Source organism: Hemitrygon akajei, chromosome 9, assembly GCF_048418815.1.
Source record: "Hemitrygon akajei chromosome 9, sHemAka1.3, whole genome shotgun sequence".
Lineage (NCBI taxonomy): Eukaryota > Metazoa > Chordata > Chondrichthyes > Myliobatiformes > Dasyatidae > Hemitrygon > Hemitrygon akajei.
The window spans coordinates 67,444,312-67,461,459 of record NC_133132.1 but is presented as its reverse complement, the minus strand read 5'-3'; the positions used below and the strand labels follow the sequence as shown (position 1 = coordinate 67,461,459).

The 17,148-nt window shown below is 41.4% G+C and overlaps 1 protein-coding gene across 5 annotated transcripts in view; it reads left to right on the top strand.

Moving 5' to 3' along the window:
• The first annotated feature begins 534 nt into the window (after positions 1-534).
• tjap1 (tight junction associated protein 1 (peripheral)) overlaps positions 535-17,148 on the top strand; it is a 180,187-nt gene continuing 163,573 nt past the window's right edge. For all 5 annotated transcript variants that reach the window (XM_073056210.1, XM_073056209.1, XM_073056207.1 and 2 more), the window contains exon 1: positions 535-711. The gene's annotated coding sequence lies outside the window, so the exon portion shown is untranslated. The remainder of the gene's footprint in view (positions 712-17,148) is intronic.

The following is a 17,148-nucleotide window of genomic DNA, read 5'->3' as shown; positions in this document are numbered from 1 at the left end:
AGTTTGCATATTTTACTTTCTCCTTCCTTTGCTGAACTTTTGTGTTTTTTTCAATCATTAGGCTTCTTACCACACTGCAAGCATTGTTTAGTGATTAAGTTATACACATGGGAAAAAGGCCTTTCAGTCCAACTGGTCAATGCCAACAAGCAGCCTCATTCAAACTAGTCCAATTTGTCACCGTTAGGCCTATAAACTCCTAATCCTTTCCAATCCATGTACCTGTTTAATTGTCCTTTAAAAGCACCATAAGATGACAAGACACAGGAACAGAGTTGCGCTATCTGGTCCGTCGAATCTGCTCCAGCATTCCATCATGGCTTTTAGATTCACTAATTCCTCAGGTAAAATTGTATTTTATTCTAATTACTTTTCGCTGAAACTCCCGTCGCGACAATATTTTAACCAGCCCTTGAATGACCAGATTCAAAATTAGGTCCCAGCCCTGCTCCAGTCTGGTGACGTCAGGTGGCGGGTGCGCCCTCGCCAGCCTGTTCCGCGCACAAGAGCGCGCAAATTCCCAGCGTGCCCAGCGGCACGATGGTGGTTGTCGCTGAGCGAGTGGAGTGCGAGTGAGGAGCGGTCGGCGGCCAGAGCCAGCGGACGGGGAGCAGCGAGCGGTCACCACCGCCAGCAGCCCAGTTGCGGCAGGCCCGGCCCGGCCCCGGATTCCCAGAGGACCTGCCTACAGCAAGAGCGAGTGGACAACAGGTGAACCCGCAACTACTGAGACTAACTAGTGACGGAGTGCGCTAACTTATTAACTCTGCGCGCGACCGTTTGAATCGGAGTTGGAGGTGCGAGGATGTAGGTAGGTAGGAGGGAATGGCGAGGTTTGAGTGGCAGTGGAATGGGTTAATTTGGAAGGAGGGATTGGGAGAGTTGGAGATTGGGGGCTGATAGGTGTTGGTGAAGGGGGTTAGGAAGTGTGGTTGGGTAATGGGGAGACTGGGGAGGGGATGGGTGGGAGTAACATGCTGTGAGGAGAAGAAGATGGAGGGATGGGATAAGAGGAGTCGGGTGAGAAGGGGGATGAGATGACTCGGTTGTGGGGCGGGGACTGATGTCTGGTTTGGGAGGATGGGGTGTGGTGTGAGGAACTGAATGGGAGGATTGGCTGGGAGAACGGAACAGGATTTGTGATGGATTGGAGAGTGGGTTTGGGGAGAATGGGTGATGGCGTCTGGGGGCAGTGGAGGGCACAGGGTTGAAGGGGTCTGGTATGGTTGATTGCACATGGATGTGTGTTTGGGTGGGGTGTGAGGGAGGGCATGGAATCTAGATTTTGATAGGGGGTGGTGGGGCTCAGTTGGAGTGGGTTGTGAGGGGTGATGGGGATGGATCAGGATGAAACTAGGGGCTAGAACCAGGTAAAGTTGGTGGATTAGGTTTGGCAAGTGTGGTGATGGTTGTGGCCAGGAAGGGGGGGGGGGGCAGGTGTTGGCATGCCAGCACCATTGGCATCAGAGTAAGCAGTGGGGTTGGGGAAAGCTGCGATGCTGGTGGTCGCTGTGTTTCCAGCAGCTGAGGTGGAGATGGGTCTCTGTTGGAGAGGATGTCATTCAAAGGGTGTGGATGGTGAGTATGGGTGATAGGGTTAGGGACTGATGGATGAGGTTTACGTGGCTGGCATAGCAGAATGGTTGGGCAGAGTGGAGTCCTGAGGCTGAGTGGCAGAGCAAGATGAATGTCGGGGTTGGTTTGACAGCCATGGTTGTGTTAGAGCAATGGGTATGTCAGGGAAATTATGTAATGGAATCAGAATTGTAGAGAACTTTTAAGGTCAGAGTGAAGATGGATGGATATCTGCAGGAAGTCAGCCATTAAGGTCAGACCACACTGTTCTAGTGTATGTTGTCTTTGACAGAGGTGGGAGTGGAGCGGCCTCTTCTGTCGTGGACCAATGCATCTCTTCCTTTTTTCTCACTCCAGGATCAAAAGGCTGTTTGTTCTGGCTCTAATGTTGTACTGTGATATCAAAACTAACTAGAACTGCAAATAACTTTTTTTCTTGGAGCACTAACCAATTTGTGTGCACTAACCAATTAATCCATATGTAAGCTTTGTATTGATTATTTGTCACTTAGATTTTGGTTAGTCCTAGGGAGGTGTGTAGATTTTGTTCTTGTCTGTAATCCTACTTATTAAACCACCTCCAATTTAATGGGTAAAACTATTGCTTGCTGAAGTGTTAAATCTTCCCAACCAGATGTTTATGGTTTTGGTTTATACTCAATTACTTGAAGTCTTTAAAGTCTATACTTTGTCAGATGACCTTGAATTCTTGAGCTGAAGGGTAGACTAAACGAACTTGAGCTCTGTTGCTGACTGGGAGTCAATGAACTCTTGCTATCTTTCATGTTGAGGGAAGACCAGTTGAGCCTCTTTTGCAATGGCTTTTTGGAGTAAAATTAATCAGGACCCTTTGGAAGTAGTGTTTGTGCTAATCTTTAATTGTCAAAATCATTGTACAAGGTTGTCAACAAAATGTGGATTGATAATTGTTAATTTTTTTGAATGTGAATTCCTGTTTCTATCTGTATTTCCAAGATGATATTTGATTGTGGCTATTATAAAGTATCAATAGTGTAGTTGAAGAACACAGCAAGTCAGGCAGTGTCTATAGAGGGAAATGGACAGTTACCATTTTGGGTTGAAAGCCCTCAATTAGGACTGGAAAGAGAAGTGTAAAGCTGAGAAAGTCTGCAGATGCTGGACATCCAAAGCAAAAGACAACACACATAATGCTGGAGGAACTCAGCAAGTCAGGTAGCATCTATGGAAATAAGTGAACATTTAACATATTGAGTTGAGATCTTCAGGACAAGAAAAGTTGGGGGAAGATGCTAGAATAAAAAGTTGGTGAGAGGGAAAAGAGAATAGCTAGGAGGTGATAGCTGAAGCCAGGTGGGCAAGAAAGATAAAGGGTTGGAGAGTTAAGAATAGGAGAATAGAGTGGACCATAGGAGAAAGGGAAGGAGGAGGGGGATCCATGGCGAGTTTATAGATAGGTGAGAAGAGGTAAGAAGCCTGAATGGGGAATAGAAGAAAAGTGGAAGGGAGGGAATTTTTTTTTACTCGAAGAGGAAATCGATATTCATGCCATCAGGTTGGAGGCTACCCAGATGGAATATAAGGTGTTGTTCCTCCACCTTGAGAGTGACCTTATCGTGACACAAGAGGCCAAGAACCAACATGTCAGAATGGGAATGGAAGTGCTTGACCACCAGTAAGCTCAGCTTTTGGTGGATGGTGTAGAGGTGCTCATGAAGTGGTCCCCTAATTTTTGACAGGTTTTACCAATGTAGAGGAGGCTGCATTGGGAACACCAGACACAGTAGCAGATTTGCAGGTGTTGCACTTTTGCTGCTTGCAGGGGTAAGTGCCGGGAGGGATAATGGACAAGGGAATCACAGTGGGAGTGATTCCTGTGGAAGCAGTGAGAGTGGGGGAAGTAAACATACGTTTGGTGGTAGGATCCCTTTGGAGATGGTGGAAGTTGTGGAGGATGATGTGTTGGATATGGAGGCTCATGGGGTTTTAGGGAAGGACAAAAGGAACTCTGCCTCTGTTAAGGCAGCAGGAAGATGGGGTGAGTGCAGATGTCAGGACATGGAGGAAATGTGGGTGAGGGTGGAGGAAGGGAAACTCCATTCTTATAGGAGACAGGGTGGAAAGAGGTAAAGTAACTTCGGGAATTGGTATGTTTACAAAATGTTAGTCGACAGTTTGCCTCCAGAGATGGAGGCAGGGAGATCAAGAAGGGTGAAGGAGGTATTAGAAATGGACCAAGTGAATTAAAGGGCAGCTTGGAAATTTGAGGCAAAGTTGATGAAATTGATGAGCTCTGCATGGGTACATGATGCAGCACCATTTCAGTCATTAATGAAGTAGGGAAGAGTTTGGGAGCATTACCAGGGAAGGCTTGGAACATGGACTGTTCTGCAGAGCCAATGAAGAGGCAGGTTTAGCTGGGACCCGTGTGACTGCCCATGGCTACCCTTGAGTTTGGAGAAAGTGGGAAGAGCAGACAGAAATCGTTGCGGATGAGGACCAGTTCTGCTGGACAGAGGAGGGTGGTAGTAGAGGGGAAGGAAAGGGAGAGCTTTAAGGTGTCCTTGATGGGGGAATAGAAGTATATAGTGTTTAGACATCCATGGTGAAAATGTGGTGTTCAAGGGAAGGGAATTGAAAGTTTCTGAGGAGATTGAGAACATGAGAAGTGTTGTTGATGTAGGTGGGAAGAAACTGAACCAGGTTGGGGGGGGGGGGTGTAGAATGGAGTTTAGGTATGGGGATATGAGTTCAGGAATCAGGAGCAGGCAGAGACAGTGGGCCTACCTGGAGAGTCAGGTTTGTGGATCTTGGGTAGGAGGTAGAAGCAAGCAGTGCTGGGTAAAGGAGAGAGTGGAGATGGCCAGCATAAAAGGATGGGGGAAGGGTGGAGCAAGAGCTGGCAGGTGATGAGTAGACTCAGATGAGAGGGGCAGTGACAGGCAGGTGGGGGTGGGAATGGTGTTGGAAACTGGAAGGTGAGAGGTGGAAGTGACAAAGGGCTGAAGAAGAGAGAATCTCAAAAGGAGGGGACAGTAGAACATGGAATAAATGGAGCGAGTTGAGAACTGGAGGGAGGAATGTGTGGGTTGTGGGAGATTGAGAGGGTGGGGGAGGGGAAAGTGAAAGGGTGATGGGATAGTGGGATAAGAGAAAACTAAGTGGGGGTGGGGCAGAGAAGAGTGGTTACTAGAAGTTAGAGAAATTGATGATAATGCCAACATGTTGAAGACTACCAAGCAGAATAGTCTAGTTGAGTAGATTAAGAATTAGGGGATTTAATGGACATTTGAAAGATAAGGGGATAATCTATTTTAGTGTTATCTTTCCCAGTGGTATGAATGGAGGATAATAGGTTACGGTGCACTTTTGAGAACCAGTGTAGAGTCAGTGGGCCAAATGGTTTCCTCCCATGTATTAAGTAAAGTGAAAGATATCTCAGGACATACAAATTTTCTTTTGGGGAAAAGAGAGCAAAATTGTGCAGAACTCTCCATATCTAGTCTCACCAGCTACGTGACTAGTAAAACACCTCCACTGTTTGCAGTGAAGGCCATGTCTTCTTAACTGCCTAATGCAGGGGTGTCAAACTCATTTTAGGTCACGGGCCGGATTGAGCAAAATGCTGCTTCATGCGGGCCGGATCAGTTGGACACGTGCGAACGCAGCTTTCGTTGCCTCCATTTTTTCAGCCTGCTCTCATGTGTCTCAGTCTCTGCTATAACTACAAAGTGTTTCACTTTACAAATTCCGTTTCTTATGAAGAAGACTGCCGAGCAAGACTGCCGAATAAACACTAAAAACCCGGAAAACCTGGTACTTGAATAAACTCAGCATTAGCCATATCATACGCCATAGGCGCTTCGATTACTGGGGCCAGCTTTAATAGTAATTAGATATTATCTCGCGGGCCAAAGATAATTCCACCGCGGGCCTTGAGTTTGACATATATGGCCTAATGCAAATGTGTATTAGCTTTCAGTAACTTGTGTAGAAGGTGCCTTTGTCTGTTGACATTTCCGAATCTCTCTTGCTGTTTTAAAAAGTCAGCATTTGTTTTTTTTGCTAAATGGATAATCTCAAGCTTTTCTATGTTATGTTCCACCTGTCACGTTGTAGCTCATTCACTTAGCTTATCTATATTGCCTTGAAAAGCCTTTGCATTCTCATCAGAATTTGCATTCCTGCTTGGTTTTGTTCCATCTCCAGGCAAGTTGATGATCAAAATTGTGAAGAGTTGGGGATAGGCACAGATTCCTGCACTATCTGACAAGCCTTAATTTATTGACCTGGGAAGGACCTTAATATTTCAGCACTGGGTTTTTGTTTTAAATCTGTTAACCAACTCAATTTGCGTAAGTATATTGCCCTAACAGAACGGCTTGCATGATAAACCCAGAGTGCATTTTGTTGCGAGTCTCTGATCATGGCATTATTTCACTGATATTATGTTTTAGATTTCTAAATATTAACTGAAATTAACTTTCACAGTTTGCAAGTTGAGATTTGAATCCTGTTTATTTGTTCAGAGCCATGGTCTAATCCTGTCTTCAGTCTTGCTTTTAGTTTTTGATATCAAATTCTGGGAATATTGCAGTGGCTCTGAACAATGTACAATACTTCATGAATGAAGTTTCCACAAATTTGGAAAAGAGGAAATGGATTATTTTTCATTTTGTTGAGTGGGATTTAACAACAGTAGGGCATGTATTCAAAGTCTTTTCAGTTAGGTCATGAGATCCTGGGAAGCATGTTACTTATTGAGTATTTGCTCTGTCATTTGTGCTGAAGGACTGTACTGCTGACATGACTGGGATATGTTCCCCAAATACTTAAGTGTTTTGTGTAATGGCTTGCTGTAAGTCCTGCCTCATCTCTAATTCACTGGCAAATAGATTGGTATCGATAAGTACCTATATATAAAGAAACAGACAAAATGCTGGAGGAACTCAGCTGTCCATGCAGCATCCATGGAAATGAATCAATAGTCGATGTTTCCAACCAAAGTCCTTCTTCAGGACTGGAAAGGAAGGGGGAAGACACCAGAATAAAAAGGTGAGGGCAGGGGAAGGAGGATAGATAGAAGGTGATAAGTGAAGCCAGGATAAGTGGGAAAGATAAAGGGCCGGAGAGGAAGGAGTCTGATAGGAGAGGAGAGTGGGCCATAGACAAAAGGGAAGGAGGAGGGGCACAGGAGGGAGGTGTCAGGCAGGTGGCGAAGAGGAGAGAGTCCAGAGTGGGGAATAGAAGAAGAGGGGAGGGGGAGGGAATTTCTTTTACGTCATCAGGTTGGAGACTACCCAGATGGAATATAAGCTGTTGCTCCTGCGCCCTGAGAGTGGTGTCATCATGGCACAAGGAGGTCATGGACCAGTATGTCCGAATGGGAATTAAAATGTCTGGCCTCCAGGAAATTCTGCTTTTGGCAGATGGAGTGGAGTTGCTTGATGAAGTAATAGAAAGAGGGTTTATTTGGCCATTATATTATCAGGAAGTACATTCAACAGCAGATGAAAGGAGATTATAGATTGAGCAAAAATGTATCACAGTAAAGGGAAAGATACTACAGGAGAGTGAAACAACTGGCGAACCAAGGAGGTTACACCTAACATGATTATTACATTGAAAAAGAAAATTCAGTGGATTCTGGTTAATTGGGACATTGGTTAAGCAGGGCAGTAGCTTATTTGGAACAACTCTTAAACTAATCAAGAAAATAGCCGGGATTCCCTTTGTTTATTTGGGACCATGTGCCAATTAATTGGGACAGGAGACTGTAGTGTTAGTTGCGTGCTCTTGTGTTACCATTAGACACTACACTGTGCTAGCAGTGAACAGCTTTTAATAGTGTCAGTTGTGTGTGCTTGTGTTATGTTATCTGTTTGGGCTGATGGACACCAATTCAAAAAGCACTGATTTTTGATAATTTTTTATTCTGACTTTAAAAAATTCAGACCTTTGTCAAGATGCTAGGAAAAGATTTGATGGTAGCTAAACAGGTTACCCTACTGAACCAAATTATGTATATTATTTGTTGATGATACAACAAATGATGAAACAACTTTTGGATACAGTGGAGAGAAAGAACTAAAAATTATAAAGAAATGGTTTGATACTAACAAATTATCACTGAATCTAGGTAAAACTAAATTCATAACATTTGGAAACCGTGTACCAGACCCATATAGTAAACTTAGAATAAATGATGTTGAAATTGATAAAGTATCTGAAACAAAATATTTAGAAGTGGTAATAGATAGTAAATTAAGCTGGAAGCTACAAATAAATTATGTCAAAGCAAAAATGTCAATCTATTGCAATACTGTACAAAGCGCAAGATTTCTTAAATCAGGAATCTTTGTATACATTATACTGTTCACTTATAGTCCCATATACGACTTACTGTGTAAAGGTATGGGGAAATACATACAAAACAAATACAAATTAAATTTTTCTACTCCAAAAGAAAGTTATATGAATTGTAAGTAAGACAAGTTATTATGAGCCAACCAATCCACTATTTATTCAACTAAGCACTTTAAAATTCAGAGATTTTGTAGATTTTAAAATAATACAAATTATGTAGAAAGTAAAAACTGGACAGCTACCACAGAGTACCCAAAGATTGTTTAAAATGAGAGAAAGTCAACGTGATTTGAGAGGAACATGTAAGTTTCAAAAACAAAGGATAAGAACAAATGTAAAAAATCACTATTTCAGTCAGAGGGGTGAATCTATAGAACAGTTGTAGTAAGAGTTTAAAAACATGCACTACACTTAACAATTTAAAGAAGTATTTAAAAATTATTTAACTAACAAATATAAAATACATGATTTAAAATGAATGGGAGTAACGTAAATAAATGATATTTAGAATTAGATTTTGTGGTAAAAGATTATGAATTTTTTTGTTTTTGATGTGATGATTGACGCCAGATATGTTGTATAAGTAAGAAGGGTAGGCGTAATAAGCTGTAGCTTCAGCCTAAACCCTATTGGTCTGTTTTTAAGAATGTCTATGTTTTTTGTTGTAATTTTGTCTTATGAAATCATTGCTGTAAATGATGCTTTTTGTTATGTTTGTACGGACCGAAATAAATTAATTTCATTCATTCATTCAAATTGAAAGCCATCTGCCTAACACCACATCATAAACTGGCAGAGATATCTGAGGTACCAAAATCTACAATTAAATGCTCGATACTTCTGAAAGATGGACAGTGAGAAGGATAGGCATTACGTGAGGGACAACAAAGAACATCCCAAAAACAGAAGTGTGGAGGTACAGATCCAGATGTTGAAGAGGATCCCAATCAATTGTTTTCGATTGTAACTGGACAAGGAGTGCATGTCAGTGGAGCACTGTTTAAAAAATCAAGTCAAAGGAGCTAGCTAAGAAGCTGGTCATGAAGATTTTAAACAACAAATGTTGATTGTCTCAATGAAAATGTTGGCACTGCATTAAATTCAAAAAAGCACACAGCGAGAAAGATAATGCTGATGCTGTAAGTGCAGAAGTACGGAAATCTACAAAACTCTCCAACTTCAAAAAATTTTTTGCAGATAATATCTACAATGCCAATGAAACAGGCTTTTTTTATCATTGAACTGTTCTCTTGGCTACAATCATGCAACGCTATCATGATCAAAGAAAGCAATGGATTGATTATATTCACGAGGTGTCTGTGCTGATTATGCTCATTTACAGTCAAATAAGAACATGACAGCATACACTAGATAAATTCCATTGATTATATTTTAGGAATTAATACAGTTTAATAGGACTATGGTTGTATTGCTAGTGTTCTAATTTTTCTTATTTTATTTAAATACATAAATTGTTACTCATTTAAGCAAAAGCTTGTCTTGTACTTTTCTTAACAATTTCCATGAAACTTCAGCTAATTGGAGCAGTTGCTTAATTGGGCCAAAATGTACATGGCCTGATGTGTCCCAATTAACTGGAGTCCAGCCTATATAAGGGGACAAATGATAATGATAGATTTGGACTGGGATAAATTCGGAAAACATAATGGAAAAAATAAATGGAGAGTGAACTACTGAAGGGCTAGAAAAATGAACAGTAACAGTTCTTTTAAGGATATAACAGAGAACCAAATAAGCACTGACTGGAGAAACAGGAGTAAAATGAAATTGCAGAGGACTTAAATAGTTATTTTGCATCAGTCTTTACAAGAGAAGATGTTATAAACACCCTATTAATACTGACTAATTGAATAGCGTTACCATCATGCTGGCAAGCTAATGGGGTTGAAGGCTGTTGCTTCTCTTGGCTCAGATGGTTTGTATAGGATCCAAGAAATGGCTGCTGAGCTAGTATGTGTATAATAGTTTTCCAAAAATCAGGATTCTAGAAAAGTGCCAGAGAATTGGAAAACTGCCAATATGATGTACCTGTTCAAAACAAAATAGGAGAGAGGCAGAAAGTGGATAATTATAAGCCAGTTAGTCTTGCACCTATTGTTGGAAAGGAATTAAAGTCATTAATAAGGAAGTAATAGCAGCAAATGTGGAAATTTCAGATAATGTAAGTCAATGATAATATGATTCTGATTCCCATAAGCCTTCATTTCCCCAATGTCCAGAGATCTTTCTCATTGGTTGAATATATTTTCTGACTCGGCATGAACAATATTCTGTGACAGATAATTTGGAAAATGTCACAGCTGTCAAAGAAGAAACTCTTCCTTCTCTCAGTTAGAAATGGGCCCTGTTACTGAGTCTGTAACCCTGCTGCAAGACTCGCCACGAGAAAAGGATCTTTTCAGCATCTTCCCTGTAGCCCTTTCAGAATATTGAATATTTCAATGGGATCACCTCTTGGAGTCATAGTTATATTGCATAGAAACAGGTCCTTTGGTTCAATTAGTCCATGCTGGCCAAAGTAGTTCATTTGGCAGCATTTGGCCTGTAATCTTTTTAACCTTTTCAATCCACTTGCCTGCCTACCATCTTTTTATAAGCTGTTATTAGACTACCTGCTTTAGCCACTTCCCCTGACATCTCATTCCATATTACTTTGCGCAAGCAAAGAATAATTGTTCCTCAAGTTCCTATTAAATCCCTCGCCTCTCACCTTAAACCTATGCACTCCACTTCTTGATTCCCATAGACAGGGTGAATACACTATCTACGCCTCTCAAGATCCCATACAACTCCGTAAGATCATCTTTTATTAGTCTCCTATGCTCCAAGAAATAAAGCCCTAGCCTGTCCAACCTCTCTCTATAACTCGGACTCTGAAGGCTTGGCAACATTCCTCAAAATATTTCCCATACTCTTTCGAGTTTAAAAATATCTTTCCTCTTTCAGGATGACCAAAACTGTTTATGCCATTGGCTGTAAGGTTGCAAGTGTTATATCCGCAGAGGGAGCGTTAGGTGCCTGCTGGCTGAGTCAGTGACCGAAGGATATTTGAAAAGAGGTGCAGGAAATGCTTGGCTGGATTTATGGAAACATGTTAGTACGAATGTTTCTCAGTAAATTGTCAGGAGGTTTGCTAAAGGAGAATCACTAACTGGTTAAAGGGAATGTTTTACTAGTCAGAGCTTAGCAGTTGAAGTGCCTTTTGCTTCCAGTTGTCACTGATGCAAGTTCTTTCCCCAGAAAATTATCAATGTTTTGTTTCCTTGTTTACTATTTGTTTGCAGTCAACATGACTGAAAGTTGTGCTTCCAGATGGTGTAGATATCTAGAAATTCCCTGTTGTTTACATGCCTGGAGGCATCTAAATCTGTTTAGCTATTTAAATAGGTTTCTGCTTTGGAGCTGCATCAGTGCTACCACTTGATGAAACTGGAATAATGATTTCTTGTCAGATAGAGAGTAGTAATTGTCTGCAATTGTTTATGCTGACTTCAGTAGAACTATTTTATGATTCAAGTGTTTTCTTAATCGTCCTGCAGCAGAAATAGTCAAATGCCACTAATGGAAAACTTGTTAATGTGGTCATTTCAGTATAGCTGGTCTTCTGACAAAGATTGGATCTTGTTTGTCAGGTTACTGTCTCTTTACCATGTTTGCTACAGTATTTACCATAAAAGATAGCAGAATTGGGCTATTTGGCTCATCAAGTGTGCTCCGCCATTTGATCATGATTGAATTATTTTCCCTCTCGACTCCGCTCTCCTGCCTTCGCCCCACAACCGTTGACTCCCTTACTAATCAAGAACTTATCACCTGCCCCCTGCTTTAAATCTACCCAATGCCTTGGCCTCTATAGCTGTCTGTAGTAATGAATTGCACACTTTCACCACCCTCTGGCTAAAGAAATTGCCTTTCATCTCTCTTCTAATGGGCCTCAATGGTGTACTTGGCAGGGCCCAGAAAACGTGTGTCAACCAACTGGCTAGAATGTTCAAGACGTCTTCAGTTCCTCACTGCTGCAGTCGGAGGTTCCCATCTGCTTTGAAAGGGCAGTCATTCCAGTGCCCAGGAAGAGCAGGGTGAGCTGCCTCAATGACAATTATCCAGTGGCACTCATATCTACTATGATGAAATGCTTTGATAGATTTTGTATGGCTAGAATTAACTCCTGTCTAAGCAAAGCCTTGGACCTGCTGCAATTTGCCTACTGCCACAACAGTTCTACAATGGAGGCAATTGCAATAATTTGCCATCTGGCTTTGGACCACCTGGACAACAGCATGTTTACAACTCAACATTCAACACCATTAACCCTCAAGTATGAATTAACAATTTTACAAACCTGGGCCCCTGTACCTCCCTCTGCATCAGGACCCTTTATTTCCTCATTGGGAGACCACAGTCAGTGTTGATTGGAAATCACGTGTCCTACGCAATGTTGAAGCTTGCCACAATGATGTGTGCTTAGCCCACTGTTCTACTCTCTCTACACACAAGTGTGTGGCTAGGTATGGCTCAAGCACTATAAATTCTCTGATGGCACACTTACGTTGGAAGAATCTCAGATAGTGACAAGGAGGCAGACAGGAGTGAGATAGATCAGCTGGTTAAGTGGTGTCCTAACAACTTTGCACTCAATGTCAGTAAGACCAAGGAATTGATTGTGGACTTCAGGAAGGGGGAATCAGGAGAACATACAGCCATTCTCATTGAGTGGTCAGCAGTAGAAAGGGTGGCAGCTTCAAGTACTTGGGTGTCAACATCCCTGAAGGTCTGTCCTGGGCCCAACACATAATGTAATTATGAAGAAGGCATGCCAGCAGCGATATTTCATTAGGAATTTGAAGAGATTTTCTAGTTATCAAAGATTCCAGCAAATTCTACAGATGTAGTGTGGAGATCATTCTAAGTGGTTGCATCACTGTCTGGTATGGAGGCTCCAATGCACAGGATTGAACAAGGTAAACTCAGCCAGCCCTACCATGGGCACTAGCTTCCCCACCATCGAGACCATCTTCAAAAGATGATGCTTCAAGAAGGCAGCATCTATTATGATGGACCTTTACCATCCAGAACATGCCCTTTCTAATTACTAGCATCAGGGAGGAGTTACAGGAGCCTGAAAATGCACACTGAACATTTTATGGTCAGGTTCTTGCCCTCTACCATCAGATTTCTGAATGGTCCATGAACAAGACCTCTTTTTTTAGCTTTTTTTTTGCACAAATTTATTTTTATATATTATTGTAACTTATTATTGTAGTTATTTTTGTGTATTACACTGTACTGCTGCTGCAAAACAAATTTCATGTCAGATGGTGCCTATAAAAAAATATTCTCTCCCCTCCCCTCAGAAGTTTTCATGTTTTATTGTTTTACAACATTAGGGAACAGTGATCATAATATGATCAAGTTCACTTTGTAATTTTAGAAGGAGATACTAAATCCCAAACTCAGTATTTCAGTGGAATAATCGAAATTAGAATGGCATGAGAGGAGAACTGGCCAAGGTTGACTGGAAAGGGACACTAGCAGGAAGGACAACAGAGTAGCAATGGCTGGAGTTTCTGTGAAAAATGAGGGAAGTGCAAGACAGATATACTCCAAATAAGAATTTGTTTTTATATGGAAGAAGGACACTACTGTGAGGCCAGTCAAGTCAGAACCAAAGTAAAAGCAAAAGAGAGGGCATACAAGGAAGCCAAAGCTAGTGGGAAGATGGAGGATTGGGAAGCTTCTAAAAACTTGCAGAAGGAAACTAAGAAGGTCATTAGGAGGGAAAAGATGAATTATAAAAGGAAGCTGGCAACTAATATCAGAGAAGATACTGAAAGCTTTTTTAAAGTATATAAAGGGTAAAAGAGAGTTGAGGGTAGATATAGGACCAATGAAAAATGACGCAGGAGATATTGTAATGAGAGACAGCGATGGCAGAGGAACTGAATGTGTATTTTGCATCAGTCTTCACAGTGGAAGACATCTGCAGTATACTGCACATTCAGGAGTGTCAGGGAAGTGAAGTATGTGCTGTGAAAATTAAGACTGAGAAGGTGCTCAGGAAGCTTAATGGTTTGAGGGTTGATAAATCTCCTGGACCTGATGAAATGTACCCTTGAGTTCTGAAAGATTGCAGAGGCATTAACAATGATCTTTCAAGAATCGATAGATTCTGGCATTGTACCAGATGACTGGAAAATTGCAAATGTTGCTCTCATATTTAAGAAGGGTGGGAGACAGCAGAAAGGAAACTATAGACCTGTTAGCCTGACATCAGTGGTTGGGAATTGTTGGAATCGATTGTTAGGGATGAAAGTACAGAATACCTGGAGGCACATGACAAGATAGACCAAAGCCAGCATGGTTTCCTGAAAGGAAAATCCTGCCTGAGTAACCTACTGCAATTTTTTAAGGAAATTACAAGCAGGGTAGACCAAGGAGATGCAGTGAACGTGGTGTACTTGGATTTTCAGAAGGCCTTTGACAAGGTTCCACACATGAGGCTGTTTAGTAAGATAAGATCCCATGGAATTACAGGGGAGTTACTAGCATGGGTGGAGCATTGGCTGATTGGCAGAGAACAGAGAGTAGTAATAAAGAGATCCTATTCTGGCTGGCAGCTGGTTACCAGTGGAGTTCCACAAAGGTCAGTGTTGGGACCGCTGCTTTTTATGATGTATGTCAGTGATTTGGACTTTGGGATTAATGGATTTGTGGCTAAATTGGCCGATGATACAGAGATGGGGGGAGGAGCGGGTTGTGCTGAGGAAACAAAGAGCCTGCAGAGAGACTTAGATAGTTTCGGGGAATGGGCAATGAAGTGTCAAATGAAATACAATGTTGGAAAGTGTATGGTCATGCACTTTGGTGGAAGAAATAAATGGGCAGACTTGTATTTAGATGGAGAGAGAATTCAAAATGGAGAGATGCAAAGGGACTTGGGAGTCCTTGTGCAGGACACCTTAAAAGTTAACGTGCAGGTTGAGTTGTTGGTGAAGAAGGCGAAAGCAATGTTGGCATTCATTTCTAGAGGTATAGAATGTAAGAGCAGGGATGTGATGTTGAGGCTCTATAAGGCACCCGTGAGACCACATTTGGAGTATTGTGTGCGGTTTTGGGCTCCTTATTTTAGAAAGGATATACACTCATTAGAGAGGCTTCAGAGAAGATTCAAGAGAATGATTCCAGGAATGAAAGGGTTACTGTGTGAGGAATGTCTGGCAGCTCTTGGGCTGCATTACCTGGAGTTCAGGTGAACGAGAGGGGATCTCAGAAACATTCCGAATGTTTCAAGCAGTCTATCATAAACAAAAAAAATTCTAAGGAAGCAACATTTTTGAAAAAATTTGTTGTCCAGTGTGATCAGTGTCAAAAAGCCAAATTAAATCCATTGTAATTCAATGTTGTAAAACATGAAAACTTCCAAGGGGGTTGAATACTTTTTATAGGCACTGTATGTCAGTGACGATAAACCTGATTCTGAAGAAGAGACATCCTTCTATTCTAGACTCGCCCACTGTAGGTAGCGTCCTTTTCACATCCATTCTATCTAGGCCTTTCAATATTTGGTAGGTTTCAATGAGATCTCCTTTCATTCTTCTAAACTTCATTGAGTATAGGTCCAAAAATCATCATACTCGTATGTTAACATGTTCGTTCCTGGGACCATTCTTGTAAACTTATTCTGGATTCTCTCCAATGCCAGCACATCCTTTGTTAGAAATGAGACCAAGAATCATTCATAATACTCCACATGTGTCTGACCAATGCCTTCTAAAGCTTAGCATTACATCCTTGTTTTTATACTCAAGTCCTCTTGAAATGAGTGCTAATACTGTATTTGCCTTCCTTATTACTGACTCAACCTGCAAATTACTCCCAAGTTCCTTTGTATTTCCATTTTCTGAATTTACTCCCAATCAGAAAATGGTCTGCCTTTATTCCTTCCAGAACGTGTTACCATACACTGCATTCCATTTACACTTCTTTTCCCATTCTACTAACCTTTCCATTCTCATACAGACTCCCTGCTTCAACACTATCTGCCCTTCCACCTATGTTTGTAACATCCACAAATATAGCCACAAAGTCACCAGTTCTATTATGCGGGTCATTTACATATAATGTGAAAAGTAGTGGATTCAACACCGACTCCTGCAGAACACCACAAGTGACCAGCGACCAACCAGAAAATGCCACATTTATTCCCCCCCCCCCTTTGCCATCTACCAGTCAGCCACTCTTTTGTGTATGCCGTTATCTTTCCTGAAATGCCATGGGCTCTTGTTTAAGAGCCTCATGTGCAGCATCTCATCAAAGAGCAAGTGAACAACATCCATTGACTTTCCTTTGTCTATCCTGCCTGTTACTTCATCAAAAATTTCCAACAGATTTGTCAGGCAAGATTTCCCCTTAAGAAATTATGCTGACTTCAGCTATTTTATTGTGTACTCCAAGTACCTTGAAACCTCATCCAATTGGACTTTTCAGTCTTGTCAACCACTGAAATTAGGCTAAATAGTCTATAATTTTTTTGTCCTTTGGCCGTCCTCCCTTAAAGAGTGGAGTGACATTTTGCAATTTTCCAGTCCTCTGGAACCATTCCAGAATCTAGCATTCTTGAAGGCTTTTATATTGTTTTTGAACAGTTGCCTGTTTCTCCCTTTAGAATACTGCTTCTTTACGATGAACCGATCCTGCACCTTCTGAATTGCTCCCAAGCTCCAGTCATTGTTCTACCATCCTCCATCATCAAACTTATCCTGGGAATTGGTCTGGTGAACTTCCATTAGACATCCTCTACTGCTACTGTCTTTTTTTAGGTAATGGGACCAATTGTAGTATTCCAGGTATAACCTGATCAACACCCAATACAATTGTAACTAAATTTCTTCTTTTTGAAGGTCTAATCCCTGTTTGCCACCTTAACTGCTTGTCGGGCCTACCTGCTATCTTCGTGATTCAAAGTTCAAAGTAAATTTATTATCAAAGTACATTTTGTAAAGTGTCGTACAAGAGAAAATATAACACTGGATCTCTTGTATGCAAATATTAAAGATAACATTTTATACCTCCTCCCCTCACTTCAAAGATCAGATCACAACCTGATTCAGCTCGTGCCATTGTATAAGCCCAAAGTACAGCAACAGCTAGCTATGACGAAGATAATAAAGAAATGGTCTCCAGAGGCCATCGGGAGCTGCTTTGAGG